This window comes from Cololabis saira, chromosome 13 (genome assembly GCF_033807715.1).
Source record: "Cololabis saira isolate AMF1-May2022 chromosome 13, fColSai1.1, whole genome shotgun sequence".
In the NCBI taxonomy this organism is placed as follows: domain Eukaryota; kingdom Metazoa; phylum Chordata; class Actinopteri; order Beloniformes; family Belonidae; genus Cololabis; species Cololabis saira.
In genome coordinates this window covers 46,492,625-46,501,838 of record NC_084599.1, presented here as the reverse complement: position 1 = coordinate 46,501,838, position 9,214 = coordinate 46,492,625, and the positions used below count along the sequence as shown (strand labels likewise).

General features: G+C 47.7%; 2 non-coding genes across 2 annotated transcripts; both read left to right on the top strand.

Annotated features, from left to right (window-relative positions):
- Window positions 1-444: 444 nt before the first annotated feature.
- trnav-cac (transfer RNA valine (anticodon CAC)) lies at window positions 445-517 on the top strand. The gene has a single exon. It is a non-coding gene; the product is annotated as a tRNA-Val (tRNA).
- Window positions 518-1,489: 972 nt separating this feature from the next.
- trnav-cac (transfer RNA valine (anticodon CAC)) lies at window positions 1,490-1,562 on the top strand. The gene has a single exon. It is a non-coding gene; the product is annotated as a tRNA-Val (tRNA).
- Window positions 1,563-9,214: the final 7,652 nt, after the last annotated feature.

Below are 9,214 nucleotides of genomic sequence, written 5' to 3'. Positions count from 1 at the left end.
GTGCCACTTGGCACCTTCAGACATGGGAATTTGGCGGACCGCGACCAGAAGAAATTACTAATTACACGTCCGAAAAGGTTCTTCCAGAAAGTGGTTTAGAGCACGTTTCAGAGCATTTGGAACACAATGAAATAGGTTTGTAAGAAAATATAAAAAACATGTTATTGGCTATATCTGGTGAACCAGCCGAGAATTGCGCGGCTTCATCCCGTTGCGCTGAGGCGGCGGAGAGCCAGCGGAAAGGTGGTAAACTCCTGTTGCATCATTGGGTATCTCAAAGTTGCAGCACAATCCTTTGGATTGGTGCAATTACTTTGTCAGCTGTAATCATGAAGTTCTTTGGACTTTGACTTGACCTGCAGTATCCATCTTGCTGTCAAGAATTATAGCAGAGATTTTTTATAGTATTTTTTTCATTATGACCGCCAATATCAAAGCTTGTCAGTTTCCGTAGTGTAGTGGTTATCACTTTCGCCTCACACGCGAAAGGTCCCCTGTTCGAAACTGGGCGGAAACATGTATGACTTTACAATAACATTATTTCGACTTGGAAAACCACTGCAGTCCTTCTTGGTGCACAGGAAGGCCGACCATCTCTTTCTCGCATTGGGTCTCATGTAGAAATGAATTTTTGTTGCAGTTCCACAACTGACCAAGAGCCAGTCATTCTCCTTTCACGTAAAATGTCCAACTTTGCAGGAAAAAAAGAAACATATTAACTGCCTGACACAGGCTGATGGCTGGTTTCTCAGCCCTGGAAGGAGCTGGAAAGGTGAAACAACCGTGGATGAGCGTATTTGGGGTCCCAGAGACCCCCCTGGAGGACCTCTAAAATTCATGAGAACCAGGACGAGGACCGGGACTTCCAGCCGACAGAGTCCGAGAAAGGTGCACCGTTGTCGGACACTTTTTCGTCGATCACCGGTCCTCTGCTGGAAGTCCCGACCCGAGCGATTTAGCGGTCAAAACTCGGGCTGAACCACGCCGTTCTACCCTCCAGAATATTCTAAACTCTCTCGTGGTGGTCTCGGACTCGTATTTCAAACCGTGAGCGAGTGCCACATGGCACCTTCAGACATGGGAGTTTGGTGTGCTGCGACCCGGAAGAAATGACTAATTACACGTCCAAAAAGGTTCTTCCAGAAAGTGGTTTATAACACGTTTCAGAGCATTTGGAACACAATGAAATAGGTTTGTAGGAAAGTATAAAAAAGGTTTTATTGGCTATATCTGGTGAACCAGCCGAGAATCGCGCGGCTTCATCCTGTCGCGCTGAGGCAGCGGAAAGGTGGTAAACTCCTGTTGCAGCATTGGGTATCTCAAAGTTGCAGCACAGTCCTTTGGATTGGTGCAATTACTTTGTCAGCTGTAATCATTAAGTTCTTTGGACTTTGACTTGACCTGCAGTATCCATCTTGCTGTCAAGAATTATAGCAGAGATATTTTATAGTATTTTTTTCATTATGACCGCCAATTTCAAAGCATGTCAGTTTCCGTAGTGTAGTGGTTATCACTTTCGCCTCACACGCGAAAGGTCCCCAGTTCAAAACTGGTTGGAAACATGTTTGACTTTGCGATAACATTTAGACTTGAAAAACCACTGCAGTCCTTCTTGGTGCTCAGGAAGGCCGACCATCTCTTTCTCGCATTGGGTCTCATGTAGAAATGAATTTTTGTTGCAGTTCCACAACTGACCAAGAGCCAGTCATTCTCCTTTCACTTAAAATGTCCAACTTTGCAGGAAAAAAAGAAACATATTAACTGCCTGACACAGGCTGATGGCTTGTTTCTCAGCCCTGGAAGGAGCTGGAGAGGTGAAACAAACGTGGATTAGCGTATTTTGGGTCCCAGAGACCCCCCTGGAGGTCCTCTAAAATTCATGAGAACCGGGCCGAGGACCGGGACTTCCAGCCGACCGAGTCCGAGAAAGGCGCACCGTTGTCGCACACTTTTTCGTCAATCCCCGGTCCTCGGCTGGAAGTCCCGACCCGAGCGATTTAGCGGTCAAAACTCGGGCTGAACCACGCCGTTCTACCCTCCAGAATATTCTAAACTCTCTGGTGGTGGTCTCGGACTCGTATTTCAAACTGTGAGCGAGTGCCACATGGCACCTTCAGACATGGGAGTTTGGCGGGCCGCGACCGGAAGAAATTACTAATTACACGTCCGAAAAGGTTCTTCCAGAAAGTGGTTTATAGCACGTTTCAGACCATTTGGAACACAATGAAATAGGTCTGTAAGAAAGTATAACAAATGTGTTATTGGCTCTATCTGGTGAACCAGCCGAGAATTGCGCGGCTTCATCCCGTTGCGCTGAGGCGGCGGAAAGCCAGCGGAAAGGTGGTAAACTCCTGTTGCAGCATTGGGTATCTCAAAGTAGCAGCACAATCCTTTGGATTGGTGCAATTACTTTGTCAGCTGTAATCAGGAGATTTTTTTTATAATATTTTTTTGATCATGCCCCTAGTTCGAAACTGGGTGGAAACATGCAAAAATGTTATTTGGACTTGGAAAACCTCTTCTTGGTGCACAGGAAGGCCGACCATCTCTTTCTCGCATTGGGTCTCATGCAGAAAGGAATTTTTGTTGCAGTTCCACAACTGACCAAGAGCCAGTCATTCTCCTTTTACCTACACTTTAAAATGTCCAACTACTGCTCCCGTCGTTACGTCACGAACTACTGCTCCCGTCGTTACGTCACGACAGGAGCAGAATCTGAACGGCTCGTAGAAACCACATCACACTGGATCATCTGGGCGGCCAAGGGCGCAATTCAATCTACACTGGGGACAGGGGGGACACGTCCCCCCCATCTTTCAAAATCATGTTCTTGTCCCCCCCACTTTTTATAGTTTAAAAACTAACGGTAGGCTCAGCCTGTAATTGCCAATCATCAAGACACCGAGTGGGAGAGAGAGAACCAACACTATAATACCCCCTTATACACACACACACTGTCTCACACACACCACACACACACACACACACACACACACACACACACACACACACACACACACACACACACACACACACACACACACACACACAGACTGCCAGGAAAAGGCTGGTTATGTGTGTTGTACAGAGTATGGAAAGCACATTTTCTGTCGTGTCGGACTTACACCACAGGCTCAAACTCAGAGAGAGGCAGGGGAAAGCAGCTGCAGCAGCAGCAGCAGCAGCTCCAGCAGCAGCAGCAGCAGCTCCAGCAGCAGCAGCAGCAGCAGCAGCAGCAGCTCCAGCAGCAGCAGTAGCAGCAGCAGCAGCAGCAGCAGTAGCAGCAGCAGTAGCAGCAACAGCAGCAGCAGCAGCAGCAGCTCCAGCAGCAGCAGCAGCTCCAGCAGCAGCAGCAGTAGCAGCAGCAGCAGCTGCAGCAGCAGCTCCAGCAGCAGCAGCAGCAGCTCCAGCAGCAGCAGTAGCAGCAGCAGCAGCAGCAGCAGTAGCAGCAGCAGTAGCAGCAACAGCAGCAGCAGCAGCAGCAGCAGCAGTAGCAGCAGCAGTAGCAGCAACAGCAGCAGCAGCAGCAGCAGCTCCAGCAGCAGCAGTAGCAGCAGCAGCAGCAGCAGCAGTAGCAGCAGCAGCTCCAGCAGCAGCAGCAGCAGCAGCAGCAGCTCCAGCAGCAGCAGCAGCAGCAGCAGCTCCAGCAGCAGCAGCAGCAGCTCCAGCAGCAGCAGCAGCAGCAGCAGCAGCTCCAGCAGCAGCAGCAGCTCCAGCAGCAGCAGCAGTAGCAGCAGCAGTAGCAGCAGCAGCAGCAGCAGCAGCAGCTCCAGCAGCAGCAGCAGCTCCAGCAGCAGCAGCAGTAGCAGCAGCAGCTCCAGCAGCAGCAGCAGCAGCAGCAGCAGCAGCTCCAGCAGCAGCAGCAGCAGCAGCACCTCCAGCAGCAGCAGCAGCAGCTCCAGCAGCAGCAGCAGCAGCAGCAGCAGCAGCAGCTCCAGCAGCAGCAGCAGCTCCAGCAGCAGCAGCAGCTCCAGCAGCAGCAGCAGCAGCAGCAGCTGCTGCTGATATAATCTCAGTTCTGACCACAGATTTAGCTCTGTAACACTCCCAGTTAAACTCATACACCCAGGTCTCAAAACCTCACGCCTCCTCGGGTCTCCGGGTGCCGATCAGGGGTTCCTGCCGGGTCTTTGGTCGGAGTCCGATCCAAGAGTCCTCCCGCCTCTCCCGCTCCTCCTCCTGACTCTGGAATCACGAGAGGACGGGGGTACAGCTGAAGCAGCCGGCGCTCCCCCCCCGGTCCGGAGGCTATCACGTCGTCTCGGGTGCGCGTGGGGCCGGTCCACTTCTTCAGAGTGCGGGTGCCCGTCGGGCTGAGTGAGCGCGTGGCCCCGGGACGGGGCGGCGGGATGCGTCTCGGTTCTGCGCGGGGCAGGCTGTCCACGGGTCCTTTCAGAGAAACTCAGACGGAGAGAGAAGTTAGGAAAGAGGAAACGGGGTCTCACCCTGGGCCGGGGCCGAGCTTCGAAGCGGCTTCCCCCCCTTTCCAGCTCCCAGGGACCGGGGACACGTGAAGCAGGAGTCTGGGCTCCGGATGAAAAGTTGAGACCAAGAGTTGATGGGAGCGGCTCCGCGCACTGCGGCTTCAACGGGCTGCAGGTCCAACGGAGCGGCCCGATCCGATGGGGGGGGCCTTACACCTCCCCCCAGCCGGGGGGAGAAAGGAAGATGGGACCTTGGCCCGGAGCCAAACGTCCTGCTGTTCAGGAAGAGAGGCTGATCGGAAGAGAGAGGAAAAGGAGAGAGAGAGATGCAGCGCCGCTGTCTGCGCCGTGGGTCCTCGCTGATCCTCCGGCCGGACCACGCTGCAGACCTCTCCTCTTATCCCCCCCTTTGGGGGGGGGGAGGTCGTGGTCCCTTTGGCCCGGAGCCAGAAAGACGTGCTGACCCGCCAGTTGAATGAAGGAAAAAAAGAGCAGAATGAACGAGCAGCGCAGCGTTTTGATCCTACGCGCGCTGCAGTGACGTCATCGGTGCCTCGTTGCAATTGGATGCGCGCCGCTTGTAGGCGCCGCCCCCCCCACGCAAGGCATGCTGGGGGTTGTAGTTTATGGCAAGGCGGCCATTTTTGGAGGCACATTACAGCCGGTTTCAGGCTTGGGGGGTTGACCAGGGTTTCAAAGTTTTCTTCTGTTCAAAGGGGCAGCACCCCCCCCTCCGAGGCCTGGTTTACTGGGTTTTGCTGTCCTGCTTTGATCTGCCATGCAGCGGGGGTCGTAAGCGGACTATCTCGAGCCCTGCCGAGATAACCAGAAGTTAGCAGCAGGGGGTCATAAAACTGACTTCAGGAAGAAGGGCCGAGTCTGGCCTTACTGGACTTCATAATCACAAAATGTTTATACATTGTATTCATTTATTTTATTCATTTTATTTTATACAAGTTCAGAGTTCACATGGGCATATGGGCGACCCCAACACACTGCAGAATTTGCTTTCCTCCTTCTCTGAGTTTGCAGGCTGAGGGGAGACCACTTTATATATGTTAAAGCAAGAGAAAACCTGGTTTTCAGAATAGGTCCCCTTTAATAAGCTTCAGCTTGGAAAAACTCCTTTCTGCTTCCGCTACTGTCACTGGAAGGTCAAACCGATTCTGAGTGCAGTCCAGATGCAGATTGGGGTAGATTTCTGCAGCTCTTTTTCATGGATGAGAGTCAGCAGCTCAAGCAGAGTCATGGACGTGGATGGGAGGTCAGGGACGTTCTGTCCGTTTTCTTTTTTTTGTGTGTACATTTTTCACGTAACCCATCACACGTGGGTAGATATTGTAATAAACATTTTATCTAAGGATAAATATTAGGTAACACTGAGCAGGCTGAAAAGGCTGCTGCCACCACCTTCTATTAACCGGTCCTGACCTGAGAACACACACACCCTTAACCACGTTATAGACAAAATATAGACTTTATTTGGTAAAAACAGTTCATAAGACAACAGCAGTTTTATGGTGGGCCGAGGAGAGGACTGGCCGAACTAGAACGGACCCCCCTTAAACAAATCCGCCCCCCCAGGTAACCAGCTGTGTCACTGCACACAGAACCACTCCACCCCATCATAAGCACACTCTCATTTCATATGCAGATAAACACACCAGTGCCACTCAAAAGGACAGAGAAGCAAACACTCGGCACACTACAACAAAGGGCACACGGGATTTCATCCTAAAACCGCACGCCTGATTTCACACCATTAGGGGGACCGCTGGATAAACCCACATGGACAGATGTGTATTAACTTCCCACCTATCAGCTAGTATTTCCTCCCAGTCTCCCAGAGCTCCCACAAATATAGCTCTACTGTTGATGTTTAAAACCTATTAAAATGTAACTCCTACTTAAAAGTGAAGTGAGAGAATACGATGGTGTAGGAGTGAAGTGAGAGAATAGGATGGTGTAGGAGTGAAGTGAGAGAATAGGATGGTGTAGGAGTGAAGTGAGAGAATACGATGGTGTAGGAGTGAAGTGAGAGAATACGATGGTGTAGGAGTGAAGTGAGAGAATACGATGGTGTAGAGTGAAGTGAGAGAATACGATGGTGTAGGAGTGAAGTGAGAGAATACGATGGTGTAGGAGTGAAGTGAGAGAATACGATGGTGTAGGAGTGAAGTGAGAGAATACGATGGTGTAGAGTGAAGTGAGAGAATACGATGGTGTAGGAGTGAAGTGAGAGAATAGGATGGTGTAGAGTGAAGTGAGAGAATACGATGGTGTAGGAGTGAAGTGAGAGAATACGATGGTGTAGGAGTGAAGTGAGAGAATACGATGGTGTAGGAGTGAAGTGAGAGAATAGGATGGTGTAGAGTGAAGTGAGAGAATACGATGGTGTAGGAGTGAAGTGAGAGAATAGGATGGTGTAGAGTGAAGTGAGAGAATACGATGGTGTAGGAGTGAAGTGAGAGAATACGATGGTGTAGGAGTGAGAACAGCTGGAGTCAGGACTGAGAGTCAGCAATTGTTGGGTCCTACATGAAACCAGGTGAACTGTTCTCCTCTGGCCTCTAGAGGGCAGTGTTCTGTCAGATATGAAGCATCAGGGAGGAGATCAAGAGTCTTCACTCTGAACTTCTGCATCTACTTCCTGCAGCAGCCGTGAAGCTGCGGCCCAATCCCAATCTCCACCCTCGCAGACTCGTAGTTTTACGTGCGCGCTCCCGCACCTTGCGTAAGGGCTTAGGGCTGTCCCATTCCTCAAGTGGTCAAGTGCGCGAGGGCTCCCGGCAGCCATTTTGAGCCCTTACTGCCCCCTTCCCGCAAGTCAGCATCCCAGCACACTCTGGGAAAGGGAATTACCCACAGTTCATTGCGTTGTGACATGAAAGGAGGTTACCAGGGAGAATGTAAACAAAACAGGGGGCGGAGGAAAAGGAACCATGTGCGACTGCGAGAAGAAAGTTCACCTGTAAATATAAATACATAAATAAATACTGGTGATTTAAATTCAGAAACTGTTGTCCCGTGATGATTTTTCAACGGCCCTATTATTTCCTTTACAAACAAGGAGCGACCAATAAACATATTATTTAACTACTGTTCTTTGGTTTAAATATATATATATATATATATATATATATATATATATATATATATATATATATATATATATATATATACATTTCTCTTTTCTTTTTTTTTAGCATGTTCGAAATAAAGTTTTTCATTCACTCATTCATTCATTCAAACGGAGGGAAGAAAACCAAAAAAAAGGACAAATGACGTTTTGGACTTTCTTCAAGACTAAAGACAAAAAGAGAGGCTGAGGGAGCTGGATGAAAAGGAGGAGGAGAGGGAAAGGAAGAGGGATGACCAGTTATATAAGTTAATTGACATTTGTGGGAAGATGGAGGACAAAATGTAGTTTTCTTCATAATTTTTTCATTCATAATTTGAGGTTCAATTTCATTTGTTTTCATTTTATATTAGACCAGTGTTTTTCAATCCTGTTCCTCGTGGGCCCCAGTCCTGCATGTTTTAGATGCTACCCTGCTTCAGCACACCGTGATACAAGTACCTGTGTCATCAACAGAGCTATGCAGACCTTTGAAAATGTCAAACGATAGCGTCTCTGCCGAGCGGTAGCGGGTAAACAGAATGACGGCGTCCCGTCCTGTAGCAGCTGCATGTGGCAAAACTTCTAAAGTTTTGGAGCCTTTTAGCCTCGATACGGTAAATAAAAAGATTACTTGCAAGGTTTGCAAAGCCGACCTTGCTTATCACGGGAGCACGTTGGTAATGCACGAGCATTTGAAGAGAAAGCACGTCGGGTCTGAGTGACGGGTTTCAACAAATGATACACCAGTTCAACCCAGAGAACGTCCTGCCATCCAGAACCCATTTCACCCACTTGATAGAGAAAAAATATGAGACCTTTTATTTTATTTTTTATGTAACACATTTGCCTGTCCTTAAAAAATGAAAAATAATGGATAGATGTTTATTCATTCATGGATTTATGTCTGACTGATCACTGCCTGTCCTTGGTTTTAAATAGGACATTTTATTAACGTTTTGTATGAACAGCGGCAAAGTTGAATAAAATATCTACAGGACTGTCTCAGAAAATTAGAATATTGTGACAAAGTTCTTTATTTTCTGTAATGCAATTAAAACAACAAAAATGTCATCCATTCTGGATTCATTACAAATCAACTGAAATATTGCAAGCCTTTTATTATTTTAATATTGCTGATTATGGTTTACAGCTTTAGATTTCCAGAATATTCTAATTTTTTTAGATAGGATATTTAAGTTTTCTTAAGCTGTAAACCATGATCAGCAATATTAAAATAATAAAAGGCTTGCAATATTTCAGTGGATTTGTAATGAATCCAGAATGGATGACATTTTTGCATTACAGAAAATAAAGGACTTTATCACAATATTCAAATTTTCTGAGACAGTCCTGTATTTTTCATTGAAGTTCCATCTTTCTCGTGTTTATTATCATTTGCCACATAATTAAAGTGACATACTAAATTTAAGAAAAAATTACTAATTATCCGATTAGTCGACTAATCGTTTCAATAGTCGGTGACTAGTCGACTATTAAAATAGTCGTTAGTTGCAGCCCTATTATGACAAGCGTATGACATCATACATTAGTACATAAGGAAACTCTTTAAATGGTATTAGTTCTGAACATAATAAATCCTGGTGGGTTCTATCACATTCACAAGTAAATCACTGTGATAGATGTATTTAATCATAATATAATAACTAGT